We start from the raw sequence: 20,741 nt of genomic DNA on the forward strand, positions 1-20,741 counted from the left end.
TTTCTGTGACACGATGCACAGGTCACCTCATTTTGGTTGAGGATACACAGGCCCCCTAGGCACAGCCCTATTCTCCCAGCAGTTCCTGAGGGTGAAACTGGGCTGTTTCCAGTCGCCATGGCCCCAGGAGGTAGTGCTGTGGTGTCACTCCACCTGTGTACATCGATTAGATGCCAGATAGTAGAATTACAGAGGTGGGGGAGAAGAGAGATTGGTTGAGAGTATTTTAACGTTTTGATACCGTCAAATGGTACATGCAAGGCGGTTCTAGTTTCTGTTTCTACCAACAGTGTGTAAGATTTATGCCAGCAGTGAATTTTCATTCAACTTTTATTTGGCCAATCTGAGAAGTGACAAAGTGTTACTAATTCTGAGTGAGATTGGGCATGTTTTCCTATGCTCACTGGCTAGGATTAGAGGAAATCTGAAGTAGCCTTCCTTTATTTGAATTAGAAATACCTAATGTGAAGTGGAGAGACAGGCTCCTGAGCCTAGACTGTGTTAAATGTCGCTCTTCTCAGGGTCATCACGTACAGAACGTGAGTTCTGCTCGCTTTCTGAGCATGTGTGGCCAGAGTCTTGTGTTGTGTGGGGACGGATGATAGGAATGCCCATTTTTCTTACTCTTTCTACAAAGAACAGTTTTTAAAAATGACTTGGGTATTTGTTTTTGATTTGACCTCAAAAGATACTTCAGTGCCACTTAGAACATTACAAATCATAGTGATAGGTTACTTTAATTTTCCCTTTTGGGTGCATTCAGAAGTTAATTGATTTTCTAACTTCAATAAATGAGAAACATTTTTTTTCATATATAATAAATTTCAGTTGATCTCTGGCAAAACCAATAAGCAGTTTACTTGGAGTATTTGACAGTAAATTATGGAATGGAAAAAGCCCACTGGTATACTGGCAAGTGGGTGGGAGCAGATGATCACAGATTTCAGTTCTGTGTCTACATTTCATGCATCACTTTCACACAGCAGCTGCTGTGGGGGCAGGGTGGCTCACCAGTATACTTCTCAATTTATTGAAAAAAGAAAAAAAAGAAAACGCATTCGAGCATGAAGGGGTAAAATATAGTGGTAATAAAAAGATCACTTGAAAAATTCTGTAAAAAGACTTGTTTTTAGTGGTTTATAGAAAGCAGTAGTTAATTTAAAAAAATCTCATGGGTAATAAGTAGTGGTACTTAATAGGAAATATTTATTGGATTGAGGGCTAAACGTGGTGGTGCACACCTGTAGTCCCAGGATTTAGGAGTCTGAGGCAGGTGGATTGCTGTGAGTTTGAGGCCAGCCTGGGCTACATAGTGAGTTCAAGGCTAGCTAGAGCTATACAGTAAGTCCCTGTCTCAGAAAATAACCAAACCAAAAAAACATAAATACAGAAGGAATCAGTTCTTAGTGCCAGCTCAGTGTTAAGCTCTCACCTGTGTTACAAAACAGACGAGCCCCCTTCTTTGTGAGAAGAGACTTCAGGGGTGCCACACCACAACAGGACTGGTTGATGGCCCGTGGTGGAGCTGGCATCACAGTCCTGGCACTGCTTCCCCTTCCAGACACTGGAGGGTGGCTCCAAGGGACCAAGGGGAAACACAGTCTGTGAATCAAGCCTATCTGATTAAAATAGACCCCTATCTAGTTAATTAGCCCAGGGGTGCTCGGCTTGAACCTCCTCACTGAGCTACATCCTCAGCCTTTTGAGTTTTTTGAGACAGGCTCTCATTAAGTTGCCCAGGCTAGGCTTGAACTTGGATCCTCCTGAATCAGCCCACAGGACGATGGGGTTCCATGCACATGTACCACACCCCCGCTCCTGAGTTCTTTTCAGGGATTAAGAAGGAGTTTCTCATTTTCTCTTATTTTGTAGATGAAACTGTTGGCATTTGCTCTACTCTTCATTTTGATCTTTGTTTACTTTGCTAGGAATGGGCTCAAGGGCCAGGAGTGCTAAACAGTAGGTCAGTCTGACTCAGTGCCCCAGCCCTGAATTTGGATCTCCATTTGCCTTGGGTCCCAGAGATTCGTGAGACTGGGGAAAGTGAAGAGCATGCAGGAACACGGGTGTACCCTGACAGTTTTCTCAGCTCTAACGGGTACTCAGAGAGAGTATTTTCTGGCAGCATAATTAGTTGAGTAGAGGGGATTTGAGCCTGTGGGATCCGGGTGCACTTACCCTCTATGGCTGCAGGGATGTGCACAGGCAGCCAGGGCAGTACTGGCCCAGTGTTGCACCTTGGCTTCATTTTAGAGCTTGGAGGGCAGCATTGGAACTTGGTGGGCGGAGAGCTGATCTGCTGTCTTTTTGAAAGGGCGTGCGCTTCCAGGAGTGTTTTCACTGACTTTAAACAAATGCCTCCCTTGCTGACTGACTGTTGCCATGGCAACCCCTGTGGTGTGTTTTATAAATGGTACCTTCCACAGTAGGTAGGAGTTGTGGCCCTGGCTGTGTGTGAGCTCTAGGGCGGGGTACAGTCCAGATTCATAGTCTGCCCAGAGCTCTCTCCCTGTGCAGGCTCATACTCTGCCCTCTCACCTAGGCCGGCCAGTGTTGAAGGATTGGTGCTTTCCTCAAGCCTGTTTTCAGTCAGAATGATGTCACTTCTCAGTCCGCCTGCCACTTACTTTTTCCTTTCATTGCGTCTTTCTGGGTCTCTGCATGTTGGCATGTGTCTGGTTCACTCAGCTGAGTTGGATAGCACTGTGCTCTGTATCTGGTTGATCTGGCTTCTTGGGGATGGATGTTTAGATATTCTCACATTCAGTACAATTCAGTTCTACTTATTTCTATCCATTCTGAGTGTGGAGCATAGGAACTTTGATTTTATTCAGGTGTAACTGAAGATAGGTCATAAATACCAGCTTATCCATCATCTTTGTTCTCTTCATTTCTTTCAGATTTGTCTCAGTTTAGTTCATTATTTAAAAAACAGTTGTTTTAGATACCCTCTCTCATTCTTTTTCCTTCACATAACTCAGCCTCGGGACACTATGGTATGTATTACTCAGTTGTTTGTAGCAGGGTGTTTTTGTTTATCTTTTCAAGATACACATTTTTCATGTCAACATTCCCAATACTCTGGGAGGCTGAGGCAAGAGGATTGTGTATCTGAGCTCAGCCCAGGTAACTCAGTGACTCAGTAAGACCTGTCTCAAAATAAAAAATGGTAAAGGGCTGGCAATGTAGCTTGGTGTGAAGGCCCTGGATTCAACCCCCACTTCTAGGAGGGAAAGTATTTTTCAGAAGGATGGTAAATTACTGTTGTGTTACTGTTTCAGTAAGCTGCCTGTAACATCTTTGGTGTGTGTGAGCTGTGGAGATAGCAAGCTATAACTTTTTAAATACTTTGAGCTCTGTTGGGGTTTAGTTTAAAACTTACACAGTTTGGTTCCTATTTTTTTATTTCTTTATTACAGTATAATAATGTTCAGAAAATAGTTTAGAAGGTTGTTTTGCACAGTACTAGTGTCAAAATGCAGGCTATGTCAGTGCCATTTGCTAAAAGTAGAGTACAAGTCACACATGTGGTTTTGTATTTTCTTAGAGCCACCAAAAATGTTAAAAATGAAATAGGTAAAATGTAAGTTTTGTTTAATAAACACACCCAAAATATTACAATTTCAGCCTGTAATTTGTGTAAATACCTATAGAGACACTTTACGTTTTTCTTTTCACATTGAGGCTCCCAGTCTGGGGTGCAGAAGTTTCAAGCCGGCTCAGCTGTCTGTCAAACATTCCATGGCGAATGTGGCTAAGTGGCTGCCATGCCGAGTGGATAGCACAGGGGTAGAACACAAGTGTTCACAGAGGTGATAATAAGAAAAGTCCACCGAATTACTTAAACTCTGCTTTGTTATTTTTTGTATATGATTTAAGACTGCATAAAACAACATTTATAAATCTGCACTGATGTGAACACATGTATAAAGATGTAATTTGTAAAAACAGTAACAAAGGAGTGAAGCTTTATAGGAACTGAAGTTTTGTATAGTGTTAAAAATAATATAGCACTTATTTAAAAAAGATTCAGAGTGGGTGGAGTTGAGGGGAGGTGTCATGGAGTGAGAGGAACAGACTAGATCCAAGACGAGGTGTGAGGTGGCATGGTTGGGAGACCCTTGGTGCCAGCCCTGAGCAAGACGTGGCTGTGGGAGGGGCCAGCTTATCCCAGGGGCAGAAGAGCCTTGCCTGGACAACTAGAAGGAGGTGTGGGTAAAGATTGTGTGCCCAGAGCATATCCTGATAGCAGACCCGGCATCATGATCACGAGGGAAGGTGGCCAGGTTTGTGCTGCTGCTCCACGTCCCATTCCCAATAACTGCCCTCTGGCCACGTGTTCCTGTTGTCTTGGTGGAGTGAGTTGTGATTCACTGAGATGTGAGGTGTGTTGTGTAATTCCACGTGTAGTGTTTGTCACTCTTAAGAATGGCTTGGAGGATGAGAATGAGTGTATCAGTGTGACAAAAAGTAGAATGTTTGTTGATTATGTTGAATAATTGGGATCTAATAAAGTATACAGTCAGAAATCTGAAAATTTAGGCAAGTGTGACAGTGCATGCTTGCAGTCCCAGTGGGCTGGGAGCTGAAGCAGGAGGGATGCAAGTGTGAGCACACTCTGGGAAGGTTAGGGGTTTAGTGAACTCAGTCATATTGATGGGGCACAACAAAGAGGGAGTTTAGCTTAGTGTGAAGGCGCCCTGGATTTAGTTCCTAGCACTCTGTCCCCAAGCCTGCAGTTTGAATGCATTCAGATTAAGACTCTTATACGACGTAGGGGCTAAAAGTTAAAAAATTAAAATTCAAAGCCTAGACAGACTTGATGAAGTACGTGATGCAACCTCTGGGATGCTCGCTTTCCGTGCATCCCTGAGTCCAGTTACATACGTGTCTGAGCTCATGAAGTCTCGGTGCACCTGTGAGGCAGGTGCTGCCGTTCCTGTCCTGCAGGTGAGGAGCAGGCGTGGAGATGTGACCAGTTGTGCAGTTCACAGAAAGATTGGGGCTTGAACCCAGGCTTTGTGAATCCAGAACTCACACCATTAACTCCTCTCTCCCTTTGTATTGTGAGGCTGGCTTAGTTTCTTCTTTCCTAGCTTTTATTTGGTATCCAGCCATTTCATCCCCCCTTATATAATTCTTGATATGAAAAGGATTCAAAATTCTCTATGCGACTTTTCTCTAAGTCTTAAAGAGAGCAGTATATGTTGACAATGTTAATCTAAAAATTAGTCTTTTTAAATTTTCCACGTTACTGCTATACTCAGCACTTTCTTTTTACTGTAAACTAATTATTAGGGAAACTTATTTGCAAAATAAAGGGGACGAAGAGAAAAGTCAGTGCCTCCTGAGAACCATCTATGCTGGGACTGGAAGGAACCGACCAAGAAGCCAACCAGCCAGCCTTTCTGGTAAGCCGTGCAGCCATGTGGCTTCCCTGGTGTGGCTTCCCCTAGGAGAAAAGTCCGATAGTGCCTCCCCACAAGTAACCTGCCGGCCCAGAGGACAGGCTGAGTTGATAGCAACTCAGATACAAAAAGCAAGTAAATAAATGCCGGCGTTGTTTAGTTGATTTTGCAGGCCTGGGCGAAGCGGTCTGAGCATCTTATTGGGAGAATGACAGTATGCAATATAGCAAATATGGGGGATTTCCTTCTATCTTGTCTTTGAAATCCAATATTCTCACTGTTTTGCTTTTTTCTGATTCTTTTGCTTTATTCAGTATTCTGTTTTGATTGATTTTAGTCTGTTTTGTTTTTGGTTTGATTTTACTATGCCAGGTGGAATGGACAACTATTGTGAAGACAACGAGATATACCAGGGTAGCTGTTACTATTTTCCTAGTGTCCTGCTCTGAAGTTCTCTACCAGTTTTGCTGTTTTGACTGGTTTTGTTCTGTTTTGTTTTGTTGGATTTTATTATCTTAAAAAAAAACTAAAAAGGATAAAAGGGACTATTTTTAACATAAAGACTTTCACAGAAGAAGAAGAAAAGAAGAAAAAAAAAACTTTCACAGCTCAGTGACAAAAGGGCAAGGGAAATGCAAAAAAGAGAAAACAAATGGCATAGCTACTCAGAGACAGAATTTTCACTAGATACCAAGTATGCAGTTTTCATGAAATATCAGTATTCATAAAATTGGGAAAATGGAAGTTACTAGCCAGTATTCTTAAGGAGTTTAGTAGTAGCAGCTCACCCAGAGTCTGTGATTATCAAGGGGCACAGGTGTATTATGGAACTGCTTACCTTGCAGAAAAACATTGCAGGAATTTAAATTTTTGTACTGGTGGCTTCAAAAAGTCTGCTTTTGCTGGGTGAAGAAACTGCAGGTAATTTAAAACCTCATTTTTCCTCCATCCACATTTATGTTTTCTACAATAGATGCGTTGAGTGAATTTAAAAGAGATTAGAAAAAGATTTTAGGTTAAAGAGACAAAGTAGATAGAGATGTATACCCGAAATTGTTCTGCTGCTTACTGAACTGATAAACTTAGCGATTCACCCACTCCTTTGCTGTTGAAGGCAGTCCTTAACCACGTTTATACTGTGCAGGATTTAAAGAAGGTGTGGGTCTCAGGGAGTCCTTGGGTCCATTCTGTCTTCAGAGTAGTTGTTTAGGCAGGGTTAAAAAAGAGAAATAAACACTGAAAACGGTAAACATGGCTTCCTTCTATCTTTTTATGCTGGGGGGGGAGGTCGTTTTGATGTGTGAGCAGGGTCCAGAGGCTGTGGCCTAGGCTGTGTGGCCAGTCGCTGAGCGCCTGCCCAGCATCCTGAGGCTGGGGCTAGTCCTCAGCACTAGGAGAGAAAGTGGCCTATTGGGCAAGTTGTTAATTTGGAGGGCTAAATCGAATGCTATTTTCAGTTATTTTTCCTGATTTTATTTTTGATTTGTTTCTAAATCTCCTGAGCATCTGTAACCCAGATGGTGGTTTGTGCACTGCCCCTCATGACTGCTCTCCCTTGTCTGGAGCGGAGCTCTAACTCCCCACCCCGTAGATTTCTTGTAAAGCACTCTAGGGGCCTTGGCCTTGGGTGTGGAAGTGAACTCAGACTTCACATCAGGTTTCCCTAGAATGTGTGTGTGTGTTTATTGATTGCACTCTGGAGTGACTTTTCGAACAGGTGCAGAAGAAGCAAGTATACTGAATTCTTACAACATTGTCTTGTTTTATGCCAAAGTTTTCTGTTGTGTTCTCCTCTCATGGAGTTTGCAAGTGTTGGTGATGAGGTAATATTCTATAAGGCTACCATGACCCCTGATTTAGCAAATGTGTTAGTCAGCTTCTGTCGCTACACCAAAGGGATAAGCACTGGATGAGGAAAAGAGTTACTTTGCCTACAGTTTCAGGGGGCCAGTCCAACCCAGAGCGGCCCCACTGCTGTGCGGCCCTGGAGGGGACGCAGGTGGCCGTGGCGAGGAGCACATGGTGGAGCCACCTGCTTGCCTCATGTCCAGGAAGCAGAGGAGACCAGGGGCTAGGGGAGATCTGATCCCACTGACCTCTCAAAGGGCATGCATGTCCCATGCCCTAAGCACCTCACGCCCCCCTTTTCCACCACCTCCCCCACCACCAGGTCTTTAACACTCAGCCTTTGGGGGCTACTCCACATCCACACGATAGCAGGCCAGGCAGGAGGTTAGACCCTGCACACCTGTGGTTGCCATGTGTTAAGCGATCAGTATGTTTTCTGTGTGCTTCTGTTGACAGACATCTTGTTTCACAGGTATGGTTGGTTCATCAACGTTTTAATTGATGGGCAGTAGTGCTGCCACCCATAGGAGACAACATTGCTGTCAAGTAGATGTGAGGTAATGAAAACAACTTTAAAACTTCATACGCTGTTTCTGGTATTGAAACGGACATTTCCTGCAGGAAACTTACCTAAAACACATCACAGCCATATTGTATTTTGGAGTGTTAGACAGCACAGCAGAGCCCCCTAAGCAAGGCAGGCACAGGGAAGACTAGGCCCGGGACGGACCTGAGAAACAGCAGGATTCCTTCCCCAGCCTCTGCCCGGAACGTGTGGATCAACAACTCAGTTTCCTCTGCTGTCTGCTGGTCGTGAATGACCATGAAAGCCCGGGGTGATGTGTGTCAGGGTCCCGAGCGCATCCCAGCAAGTGTAAGTGCAGAGTCCATGAGCCCTGTGGTGGACTATAGGTGTTTGTTTCCGAGTCAGGAGCTGACCCAGCGCTCCGGTGTCAGTCAGCTAGGGTCCTATTAGCTGATGCTGCCAGCCGCTGCTTTGCCTGGTTCTGCTGTTTTTGGCCTACCTTCAGGGTGACATGTGTGTGGGATGCTGCTAGTCAAGGAAGAAAGAAAATAGAGAGTGACTAAATAATGCGTAGTGACAACAACTGGGCCATGACTGTAAACACTTACCTGCCCGTGCCCCAGTTGTCAGGTCCCTGCTGTGCTTCCCTTCCTCCCCACTCTGAGCATTAATGTGATTCAGAATGGAGAACATAATCCTGGTTTTGCAGGTGGATAGCTGCATGCATGTGTTGCCTGCGCTCATATGCGCACACTCCGTATGCACAGGATTATCCTAAAGTACTGCTTTTGAAGTTCCCTCACCCACTGTGGCTTTTCTTTTCGGGGTGGGCTTACAGTTGTGCACAGCTGCAGCTGGTGACAGTGTCTTATTTAAGAAGACTAGCTCGGGTTATCTGAGTTGGCATGAAATTGAAAAGAGGATTTCGGTATAATCTAATGACCAGTTTGAAGCAGACACTTGTTAACTGACTAGGAAGTTTTTTTTTTTTAAAGGATTGTCAAAATGATTTTATGTGGAAACAGTTTTTAAGAAAACTGCAAAAAATATGGTAAAATTCTGTGTTAGACCGCAGACAGTGACTCTAAATAAACAACACGCGCTATTTCCTGTCTTTTAAAAGTTCACAATCTAGTTCAGGATGCAAAATATTAAAAACAAACAAAAAGCCAAAGTGTCAAGGGTTTGGAAATGAATCAGAATGAGGTTTGTGGGTTGCTATAGGCCCAGGTGGGTCAAGGTCAGTGGCAGTCATTACTTTGTAGTCTTAGCTCTTTAAAAGTAACCAGTGAGGAAACCTCTTTCCCTTGGGTGAGAGAAGGGTGTGGAGGGGGAGAATACCTCTGCAGGGGTGAGGTTTGTGGCAGTGACTGGAGAGATGTGGAGAAGGTAGGAAGCTGCTGTGCCTTGAGAGCAGTGCTTCTCTCCAGTCCGTAACGAAGCCATTTCTTACCTTGAACCCCAGAGTGGAGAGAAGAGTGGAAGCCTGTGCCTGGGGCTCTGAGAGTTTCTGCATGCTGTACTTTCAGCTGTGACGCAGAATGCTTTTAGGTTGGTCTGTCCATGTGGCTGTGGTTCTGTTTTTTTAAAATCTGGTATTCTAGTATAAAGGGTGGCCAAGATAGTCCAGGAGATTCCTGTATCCCTCCCGTGTTTACTTGTTAGTGTAGCATATTGCTGTGGCTCATGTGTGAAAACTCAGAAACTGACATTGCTATCGTGTGCCTGCCAAGCCCCACGTTGACTGATGCTTCAAAGCATGGCCCAGCCCGGGCCCCCATGAGGACACCACTGCCCTCAGCCACTGTATTTCCTGGTGGTCCTTTCTGACCTGTGTTTCCTTCTAGTCAGGTTTTGAGGGAGTGTTAGGTGCTGGGCACTATGCTGCAGAGTCTTACACAGGCTCTGCTCTGAAAGCTGCTGTCAGAGTATGGGATGGCTGAGGTGCTGCAGCCTGCTGTGACCCCAGCACTCACTCAGGTGGCTGAGGCAGGAGGATCACTGTGAGCTCAAGGCTAGCCTGAGTTGCACAGTGAGACTCTGTCTCAGAAACCAAACCAAACCAAACACAGTTGGCCGTTAAGAATATGGTAAGGAATCAGGTTATAAGCAGAGTTGAGCAGTGTGTTTTCTTGGGGAGCCTTGAGTTATATGGGCACCAGCCTCAAGTCACCCATGGAATGAGGGAGGCGTTCCTGTGTACTCTGGCAAGTTAGGGCTGCGTCCTGCTGCTTTGGATCCCAGTTGCCACAGTGCAGTGTGGCATGTGTGCGCCTGGAGGATGGTTCCTCTTATAGCTTGATTAGGGTTGCTTAATTTTTTTTTTTTTTTATTTAAGAGGAAAAGGAGAAAAACACAAAACAAACCAAAGCGGTGTAAGGGTACACGTAATACAGAACTACAAAAAAACAAAACAAAACAAAAAAAAACAAAACAAACAAACAAAAAAAACATAACAGTAAGAAATCACCTGTTAGTAGATTACATATTATCATCTTGAAAATAGTTCCTCAAATCACAGTATCAAAGAATACAAGGTGGACATTCAAACAGGGAGACTGCAAACAGCTGTGTTCAATGATCCAAAAACATTGATATAGTCAGCTATTTAACACCCCTAAACACACTTGCTGTTATATCCGTTAGAGCTCTTCTTCTTTTTTTTTTTTCCCTCTCTTTTTTACAACAAAATTTACACATTTTGGATTTTATTACTCCTTAGTGCTTATTACTTTTTTGGGGGGGGGAAGAATACAGTCAAATATGGCAAAACAAAGCTGTCAGTCAATACCAAGGATAGACATAGCACATGGTGTAGAACAGAGTACAAGTTTATCAACAATGGTTATCAACGTTGTCCCTTGTTTCCTTAAAAAGAATTGTCTATCTCATTGGATATTATAAAGTTGGACAAAACAGTAGAGAACAAGACCAATAAAACTTAGGCATTGTAAACATTACAGGACTTCCAAAGAAGACAATAGTCAAACCAGAATGGGTATCTTAGTGAATCTTATTGTCTTCAAAGTAGTTGCCTATGTCTTCAAACTTGATACTATCATGTAGAATGGAACAGAGTCTAATCAGTCAAAACAAGATCGTGGGAGTACTACAGGAATTCAAAACAAGTTAATAGGAAATCAAAAAGAGTTACTATTTATATATCCTAATTTTTTGAATTTTTTCTTTAATTAAGACAAACATAAGAAATGACTAAATAATTTTTTTAAAACAATAAGGGGGAGATTGAGATAAAACAGGACATAACAATATAACAATAGAGGTCACAGCATGACTGTTTCAACAACCTAGTACTTCACCACCATATAACCTGACTTAATAGTAGTTACCATAGTGTCTTTTTCCTTGAAATATTTGGATAAAACTTCATATACTCTAGCTTCAAATATTTTCATATCAAGAAGCCCAGAATAAAGCCTTTCTAATTAATGAGTGAAAACTTTATAAGGCTCCAAGGCCACCTAATGGGGAATCATGATTACCACATATTTTTATATATTTGAATCGTTACTTACATTAGGGAAACTATTTGGTATTCACACATGCGAGATTGATTTATTTCACTTATGAGTATGGTCTCAAGCTGCGCCCATTTATTGATAAATATCTCAATGTGATCCTTCTTTATAGCTGAATAATACTCCATTGTATAGAAATACCACAACTTTTTTATCCATTCCTCAGTTGATGGACACTTGGGTTGTTTCCAAGATCTGGCGATTACAAATTGTGCTGCTATAAACATAGGTGCACATATATCACTGTGGTATGATGCTTTCAGTTCTTCTGGGAATATGCCTAGAAGTGGAATAGCTGGAATAAATGGGATTTCCAGTCCCAACTTTTTGAGAAATCTCCAGACAGATCTCCACAAAGGCTGTACCAGTCTACACTCCCACCAGCAGTGCAGGAGAGTTCCTTTTTCCCCACAGCCTCTCCAGCATTTGTTGTCGGTTTTCTTGATCCTGGCCATTCTTTCAGGAGTGAGATGGTATCTCAGTGTGGTTTTAATTTGCATTTCTCTAATGACCAATGATGATGAGCATTTTTTCATGTATTTATTTGCCATTTGCATTTCTTCATCTGAGAATTGCGTATTCATCTCAGATGCCCATTTTTGGATTGGATCTTTGAATTTTGGAGGTCTGAGTTTCTTTAATTCTTTATATGTTTTAGACAAGAGGCCCTTGTCTGAGAGAGAGTTCACTAAAATCTTTTCCCAGTTTGTGGGTTTTCTTTTCACTATGCTGGAGATTTCTTTTGACATGCAGAAACTTTTTAATAAGAAGTGGTCCCAGTTATTGATTCTGGGAAGTATTTCCCGTGCGGTTTGAGTCCTGTTCATGAATTCTTTACCTACTCCTATGTCTCCAAGGTTTCTACCTAATTTGTCTTCCAATAGATTTAGTGTTTCTGTTTTAATATTCAGATCTTTGACCCATTTAGATTTTAATTTAGTACGTGGTGATAGACATGGGTCTAGCTTTAGTTTTCGGCAAATGGAGAGCCAGTTTTTCCAGCACCATTTATTAAAGAGACTGTCGTTCTTCCAGTGAACCTGCTTGGCTCCTTTATCAAAGATAAGGTGGTTGAGTGTATTCGTAGTTGTGGTTGTATCTTCTAATCTATTTCACTGATCTTCGGCTCTGTTTTGATTCCAATACCATGTTGATTTTACTACTGTTGCTTTGTAGTATAACTTCAAGTCAGGGATTGTGATGCCTCCTGCTTTGTCTTTGCTGCTTAGAATTGCCTTTGCGATTCTAGGTCTCTTCTGGTTCCAGGTGAAATTTAGGAGTGATTTCTCTAGATCTATAAGGTATGTTGATGGTATTTCTATTGGGATTGCATTGAATCTGTATAACAGTTTTGGGAGAATGGCCATTTTCACAATATTTGTTCTTCCTATCCATGAGCAAGGGATGTCTTTCCATTTTCTGAGATCATCTTCAATTTCCTTTTTCAGTGCATTATAATTTTCACTGTATAAGTCTTTCACTTCTTTCGTAAGAGTAATTCCTAAATATTTCATTTTTTTGCTTGCCAATGTGAATAGTCCAGTTTCTCTTATTTCCCTCTCTGTAATTTTGTTGTTCGTGTATAGGAATGCTATTGATTTCTGAGTATTGATTTTGTATCCAGCCACATTACTGAATTTATTTATTGTATCTAAGAGTATTTCAATGGAGTTTAGGGGGTCTTCTATGTAGAGTATCATGTCATCTGCAAACAATGATAATTTAACTTCTTCTTTTCCTATCTTTACCCCTTTTATTTCTCTTTCTTGCCTAATTGCTCTGGCTAGTACTTCCAGTACTATATTAAATAGGAGTGGTGATAAAGGACATCCTTGTCTTGTGCCCGATTTTAAAGTAAAGGCTTTCAATTTTTGGCCATTTAGTATGATGCTGGCTGTTGGTTTGTCATAAATGGCCTTTATTATATTGAGGTAAAGACCATTTATTCCAATTTTCTGTAACGTTCTTATCATGAATAAGTGTTGGACCTTATCGAAGGCTTTTTCTGCATCTATAGAAATGATCATGTGATTCTTATTTTTGGCTTTATTGATATGGTGGATTACATTTATTGATTTGCGTATGTTGAACCATCCTTGCATTCCTGGGATGAATCCCACTTGGTCATGGTGTATGATCTTCTTGATGATTTGCTGGATCCTATTTGCCAATATTTTATTGAGGATTTTTGCATCTGTGTTCATTAGGGAGATCGGTCTATAGTTCTCTTTTATAGTTGGGTCTTTCTCAGGTTTTGGTACTAGAGTAATATTTGCTTCCAGGAATGACTTAGGAAGGATTGCTTCCCTTTCAGTTTCATTGAATAGTTTGAGGAGTGTCGGCATTAGGTCTTCTTTATATTTCTTGTAGAATTCTGCAGTGAATCCATCTGGGCCTGGGCTCTTCTTGGTGGGTAAGGCCTTAATTACATTTTCAAGTTCATTAGCAGAGATTGGGTTATTCAACAGTTTTATATCCTCTTGATCTAGCTTTGGTACTTCATATGCTTCTAAGAATCTGTCTATTTCTTCTGTGTTATCAAACTTTTGAGAGTAGAGGTTTTCGAAATAGGTGTTGATGATCCTCTGTATTTCTATTGGGTCTGTAGTGATTTCTCCTTTTTCATTTCTTATTGCATGAATTTGAGCTTTTTCTTCCCTTTTTTAAATAAGGTTGGCTAGGGGCTTATCGATTTTATTTATTCTTTCAAAGAACCAACTCTTTGATTCGTTGATTCTTTGGATTGTTTTCTTAGTCTCTATTGCATTGATTTCTGCTCTGATTTTTATAATTTCCTCTCTTCTTTTGGCTTTGGGCTTGACTTGCTCTTCTTTTTCTAGCTGTTTGAGGTGTAGTATCAAGTTGTTTATTTGTATTCGTTCTGTTTTCCTGATGTGGGAACTCAGTGCAATAAATTTTCCTCTCAGAACGGCTTTCATTGCATCCCACAGATTCCGGTAAGTTGTATCTGCATTTTCATTTTCTTTTAGGTATTGTTTAATTTCTTCTTTAATTTCTTCTGTGACCCACTGATTACTCAAGAGTGTGTTATTTAGTTTCCATGTGTTTGCGGAATTTTTGCAGTATCTTTTGTCATTAATTTCTAATTTCAGAGCGCTATGATCCGATAATATGCAAGGGATGATTTCAATGCTTTTGCATTTGCTTAAATATGTTCTGTGAGCTAATATATGGTCTATTTTAGAAAATGATCCATGTACTGCTGAAAAGAATGTGTATTCTGATGTTGTTGGGTGGAACATTCTGTATATGTGTATCAAACCCATTTGTTCACAGGTGTGATTCAGTTGTGTTATTTCTTTGCTCATTTTCTGTCTGGTTGATCTGTCCCTTGGTGTCAGTGGTGTATTAAGGTCTCCTGTTACAATTGTGTTACTGATAATTTGAGTTTTCATTTCTGTTAATAATTGTTTTATATAACTGGGTGCTCTGGAGTTTGGTGCATATATATTTAAGATAGTTATCTCTTCCTCTTGGAGTTTTCCCCTTACGAGTATGTAGTGACCTTCTTTGTCCTTTATGGTCATTGTTGGTTTAAAGTTCACGTTGTCTGCAAACAGAATGGCTACTCCTGCCTTTTTTTGGATTCCTGCTGCATGAAGAATTGTTTTCCATCCTTTGACTTTCAGTCTGTGAGTATCCTTCTGGGTTAGATGGGTTTCCTGTAAACAGCATATGGTTGGATTTTGTTTCTTGATCCATTCTGCTAGTCTGTTTCTTTTGATTGGTGCATTGAGACCATTTACATTAATGGTTATTACTGTTAAATGCTGGTTAATTGTAGGAATGTTATCTCTCTGCTGTTGCATCTTTATCTTTCTGTTCTGTTTAATTATTTGCTTTGCTTAGTGGTTTTTTTCCTTTGTGTATCTAAACTGTCTTTCAATATTTTTTGCAGGGTTGGTTTGGTGTTCATGAAGTTCTTCAGCTGTTCTTTGTCATGGAAGTATCGTATTGCACCATCTATAAAAATATGGAACGCTTCACGAATTTGCATGTCATCCTTGCGCAGGGGTCATGCTAATCTTCTCTGTATCGTTCCAATTTTAGTATATGTGCTGCCGAAGCGAGCACTAGGGTTGCTTAATAATGAAACACATCTGTATCTTCTGAGAGCTGTTATGGTGACTTTTATCTGCCTCGCGGCTGACCGCGTTGTCATTCTGAGGTGATTTAGTTGTTGACTGTAATGTTTCATTCTGTGAGCCAAAGCTCATGTTAGCACAGAATCAGCTATGTCATTTTTGTGACTCAGTGTTAGGAGTTGGTTACCTAGTAGCTGTAAAGCACGCGACGTAGTTTGCTGGTCACCATTGTCTTCTTCAGTGCTCTGGGGGTAGGGAGGTCACTGTGGAGTAACAGGAGTTCACAGTGAAGGCCTGGACAGGTGCTGGGCGTCTTTCGAAGGCGGCTGGCAGCCTTCTGTAAAAAGGCTTTTGATTCTGGGTCTGTTCTGGGAGGAAACACAGAGGCGGGCTGTGGGCAAGGCATCCTGGGCTCCGTGTGCTCTGAGGGCATTGGCAGGAGCAGATTAGAGAAGCCCAGGGTTACTGTGCAGTGAACTCGGGCATTTATGGTTAATTTTATGTGTGGCCCACACCTTAAGTGTGTTTTTGTCTGATTGTGTTCTATTTCTTTGAGGTTTTCTGAGCTTTGTGACTATTCGAGTACTTGCTGTATACCATTTACTTTGTCCACGTTTTTATATTGTTTCTTTTATCCCTTTGGTCTCTTACTTGTCTTCAGTGGACAAGGTAATTCTATTCCTGGCCCTTGTCAGCATCAGAACTGCTGGTGCAGTGGACAAGAGTTGACGAATGTTCAGGAGCTGGACTGAGAGTGTGTGTCCCCTGGTTCCCTGGACTGTGTGTGCGTCCTGGGAGTTCTTCCTCTGCTGAGCGCAGTGAGGATAGCTCTGCCGCGTGGGTGCTCTGCTGCATGGAGCACAGTGGGGCGCACCTGAGTTTCACCCCAGTACGCTGGCCAGGAGAGGGCTTCCCAGGGGCGCCCAAGGTACAGGCAAGTTTGAAAACCTCTGTTAACATTTTTTCTCAGCCTATGGACGAGGAGTGAGGCCCAGCCTGGATAATAGTTTCTGTTTTGAGGATACAGAAATTACACAGAATCCGCAGGCATGGTGTGTCTTTTAATGTAGCTGTCCGAGTTATGGGGTTAAGGTTCTTTCTTTAGCTGGACTGGTCATGATGGCTGAGGTGAGTTGCATGTCACCAGCGCTGGAGGCTAGAGTTTTCTTGCCTGTGTAATGACCCTTACTGCTCAGCCACCCAGTTTCCCAAAATCAGAACAGGAAGTTTGTTGAGAAACTGTCCAGTCCTTAGAATGACATGGTGGGTTATTCTAGGAAATACTGTACAAGTTTGTGAGTAAAAGGTATTTTAAATGCAACCAAGAGTTAGCTACATTTACGTTAGAACATACACATACCTCAGTGCTTGGCATGATACATAGTGGCTGCTTAATTAGTATTTGAGTAAATAAAAGGGCTATAATCATGTTTCTATGTTGTAGTCTAAAAATTTTTGCCTTGATTAACTGATGTTTAATGAGTTGAACTTCTTTAGACTTTAGTTTCTTATAAAGTTGAGTTAGGGTACATACCTGAGGACTTCTCTAGATCTAGCATTTTGTGATTCTGAAAGCACTAATACGTTGGCAGAATAATTTTAAGTGAATGGCAGATTGTCTCTTCCTAATTGGGAGATCGTCAGTGAGGAAGCAGGCAGGCCGCAGTCCCCTGATGAAGTGGTGGGGAGACGTCCTGGGTCATGCTCCCTGCAGCAGTGCCCAGGCCTTCAGGAAGCGGGCGGGGGAGGCCCATGGCCTGCCTGCCTCCCTTGCCTGCCTGCAGTCTTCTTGGAAGCCCTTTCTCTCCTAAGGTACTCTTTGTTCTTGAGAGGGCAAACTTTTGCTGTTGAACTCACATTACAATCACTGCTTCCCTCACGTTGCCTTTGCTTTCTCTTTGTTTTTACTGTAGATTGCTCAGAAACTGGTGCCTGCCTTAAACTCTTAAGAAAAATCTATTGGTTAGCAGTGGCCATTTGGGTGTTTCAGGGTCATTGGTTCTGAAGAGAGCTAGCAGGCAGGACCAGCACTAACTCGAGATTTTAGGATTTGGAGATCTCTTGCTTAGGCAGTCTTAGACATGTTTGGAGATTGGGGGCAGAGGGAACTGGTGATCTTTCAGGTTCTCAGGACTTGATTCTAGAAATTACTTAAAGTAATAACTTTCAGGTGAGAAACAAGAAAATATATTCCTTGCTTCTTTGTAAGATGTTTCCAGGTAGGGAACATAAGTGACGTTATCTGTTTTTCTGGTCAGCCCGTATTGGGTGTTATTCTGTTGTCTCTTCTCTGAATCAATTCACTGTTTGGATTAGGAGAATTTCCTGGAATTAGTTTGGGCAGTATTTCCAGTTGTGTAGTGCTTGGCAGAGCTGTGGCATAGTTAATTAGTGTGTGTGTGTCCTTATGTTTGCTTCAAGGTGGACTCCTTTTTTTTCTTTCTTTCTTTTTTTTTTTTTTTTTGCTGGTGGCGCTGGGAATTGAACCCACAACCTCATGCATATTAGGCACATGCTTTGCCACTGAGCCACATACTCAGGCCTGGTTGATTATTATTACTATTATTGTTGTTATTTTGGGTACTGGGAATCAAACTCAGGGCCTTGTGCTTGCCAGGCAGATGCTGTCCCACTGACCTATATCCCTGGTCATGATTCATTTTTAAAGTAGAGCATGTGTGACCTTGCAAAACTGCTTATTTTGTTTGTCATGTATATTAGTACAAAATCTAAGTGAGCTTTAAGCTGCTTCGAAGAAGAGTCCCTTTGTATTTCCTTGCTTTGAAGCCCTTGAGAAAAGTGCTTTAAATTAAAACAAAAGGAAGGATTCACATTTGTTATGCAGTCAACAATTTGTATCATCAAGTTGAGCTATTTTCTTGTCTATAGTTTCTCTTTCTTAGCTTCACCTAACTCTGCCAAATTCTAAGATGAAAGGCAGCTGTTACTGCCCTGGCTCAGTGCCTGGGTTCTGTCATTCGTGATCTGCTGCTGTGTTTTCTGCTGCATGGAGGGTGAAACTGGGACTGGGCCCTGCCACTGTGCCGCACTCCCAGTCTCCCAGCTGCCATCCTCATCACTATCAGAGAGTGAGGACAGGTGGCCGATTTGGTTTGCTCTTGGATTGTCACTGTTTTCTCTTTAGGTAAAGTCATTACAGTAGTCCAGTTTAAATCCCTAGCTCAAATGGTGAGTGTATTATAAATAAATATAAATTATAATTGTTAACAGTGAAGGATAGGTAACATGAGCAGAAAGAACTATTACCCCAAACATCAGGCTTACATTAGGATTAAAAAAGCACTTGGCAGAGCATACATACCAGGGTACTGTTGAATGACCTCATGGGATAAGCGGTGAGTGGTTGCTGGGACAGTTCGATTCATGTGGTGGGAGAAGAGTGTGTGTGAGACCTAACTGGAAGCCTAAAATCTGTTTCCCATCTAGTGTAGAGAATTAGTAGAGGTTGGGAGGAAAGCACTAATACTTATTTTGGCTATTTAATGTTGGAAGATGTGGTTTATATGGTGATTAATGAACCTTGTTTCAGAATAAAAAACAAAGGAAGGGCTGGGCCTGTGGCTCAGTGCTAAGGTCCTGGGTTCCATCCCTTGTACTGCAGCAACCAGAAGGAAAGAGGAGAAGCTGGACATCTCTGTACTCTACAAGCTATGCAGTCTGCGGTTGTGGATCTTCATGAACTCACTGTTGTATCTGCAAACGGAGCAGTGAAAGAAGCTGCCTCATAAGATTGTTGCAAGAAGGGGCTGGGGATTTAGCTCAGCGGCATAAGCACCTGCCTTGCAAGCAGGCGGTTGTGAGTTCGATCCCTGGTACCGATAAAAATGAAAAGACAAAAAAAAAAAAAAAAAAAGATTGTTGCAAGAATTGAGAAGAATTCTTTTCAAGTAAATGGCTTTTATGAATTTGAACTAATAAATCTGTCAGTTGAATTTGGACTCTGAGTTTGATGGGGTTGAATTCATTTACTGAACTTGGATGATGGCTACGTTTTAGTTTAGAAACTTGGGAAGAGTTGGGTAGAGCTAGGAAAAATTATAAAGCCAGAACATTCTTGATGTAAATATATGATACAAATAATTTAGGTGGAAAATCATGTCTAATACAAGGTAAATGCTCAGATCTGTTAGTTACTTAGTACTACACCCATTTGTCCTAATGATAAAACCATGAAATGATTACCAGTTGTTAGGGTTGATACATTGTGTCAGCTTGAGCAGGTTTAGAAGTTTAACTAAGAGACTCAGCAGGGAGCCAGGGTTCTTTGTAAACATCTTCATCCTGTATAAAAGGAGGACAAGAAGATTTTGTAAGTGCTACACTCTCTGGAAGTAGGGATGTGTGTACAATATAAAGGTGTGTGGGAAGATGCTGTGCTCTCCTCCCTGTTTTGCTCTGGTGCTTTTGCTGGCTGCTGCCTTGAAGTGTTGCCCCAGTGCCATGCCACCCTGCCTTGAAGCCAGCTGATTATGGTCTGAAACCTCCACAAACTGTGAGCTAAATAAACCTTTCTTCATTTTGGGTGTTGGGTATTTTGTCCCAGCAATATGAGAAAAGTAACCAAGACATCCCTTTTTATAAACAAGGCTCACAGAAGTTCTTCATGAGAGAACTGAGATTCAGATGTAAGCTTTCACCTTCCAAGTCAGACAATTTACCAGTAAGCCCCATGTTCCAGTTATCTATTTTCTTAAAATAAATAACAAATATTTATATACATTTTCCCCAGAACTCAGCTCTCAGAGCTTCTGTAATCATTATTATGCCTTATGTTAACTTTCTCCCTTTAGCTGTCTTATTGCGTCCTTGGATAATTATGTTGCTTCGTGATAGCTGTAAAACTGACTTACTGTAACAAAAAATACCATGGTTTTAATATCCTATCTGAAAAATAAAAATCCTGGTAGTGCAGTGTCATCTAACGTCCTACTAGCAAGCCCAGTGAAATGATGTACTTTTGGCAAGCAGTGCAGTTGCACATGTAGGAATCCAGTGATCCCTACGTCTGTGTCAGACTCACTTGACTGAGAATTACTTGAGAAGGAGACTGGTGAGCAGATAGAATTAATGGTTTGGTTTAGCCCGGTAGGTGAGAGCCCAGGAATTTGCACTGTACAAGGTCTGTTCAGGAACCTTCTTTCACTTGGCATGCAGTTTGGTTCACTGAATGTTTACAGTTGCCAGTCAGGATTTTTGCACTGCCCAATTAAGGGGAAAAAGGGTTATTGCCCAGTGGCACTTTCTTCAGAGATCGTCCACAGGTTTTAAGTATTGGTGAGCATATGCAGATGTG

At 41.8% G+C, this 20,741-nt stretch overlaps 1 protein-coding gene and 1 non-coding gene across 7 annotated transcripts in view; one reads left to right on the forward strand and one right to left on the reverse strand.

Annotated features, from left to right (window-relative positions):
* Window positions 1-20,741, forward strand: part of Rapgef2 (Rap guanine nucleotide exchange factor 2) — a 224,964-nt gene that overhangs the window by 34,697 nt on the left and 169,526 nt on the right. The gene's annotated exons all lie outside the window — the stretch shown is intronic.
* On the reverse strand, window positions 15,310-15,416 carry LOC111753643 (U6 spliceosomal RNA). The gene has a single exon (XR_002788432.1). It is a non-coding gene; the product is annotated as a U6 spliceosomal RNA (small nuclear RNA).

This window comes from Cavia porcellus, unplaced genomic scaffold (assembly GCF_034190915.1).
Source record: "Cavia porcellus strain 051 isolate PalLab524CR breed Dunkin Hartley unplaced genomic scaffold, mCavPor4.1 scaffold_14, whole genome shotgun sequence".
In the NCBI taxonomy this organism is placed as follows: Eukaryota; Metazoa; Chordata; class Mammalia; order Rodentia; family Caviidae; genus Cavia; species Cavia porcellus.